We start from the raw sequence: 497 nt of genomic DNA on the forward strand, positions 1-497 counted from the left end.
TTCTCAAATAATGTTTGTTTATCAGTTTGACAGTTTATTTGAACTTCAAAATTGAAAGTATATAATTTGAAGTTTCAAAAATCATTTTTTGAGTTTCTTCAAAAAAAAATTTCTCTCACAAATTTTTAATTTTATTTTTATCTCCAAACACAACTTGACCACTAAATTCATGAACTTTTAAAAGTTATAATTCATGTCAAAAATAAAATACATATGATTCATTCACCTTCGATTGTAGCAAATAATCTGTTTTATTTTCAAGTTGCTAATAAATTACCAACAAACAATTATTTTTTTTCTTCTAATAATTTCTTTTTAATTTATTGATATGTGATTTTACAGGCAAGAAAGGCATTAAGAGCATTAAAAGGATTAGTAAAATTACAAGCATTGGTTAGGGGTTGTTTGGTAAGAAAACAATTATTTTTTTTCTTGTAATAATTTTTTTTTAATTATTGATATGTGATTTTACAAGCAAGAAAGGCATTAAGAGAATT

Source organism: Capsicum annuum, unplaced genomic scaffold (genome assembly GCF_002878395.1).
Source record: "Capsicum annuum cultivar UCD-10X-F1 unplaced genomic scaffold, UCD10Xv1.1 ctg70810, whole genome shotgun sequence".
Classification (NCBI taxonomy): domain Eukaryota; kingdom Viridiplantae; phylum Streptophyta; class Magnoliopsida; order Solanales; family Solanaceae; genus Capsicum; species Capsicum annuum.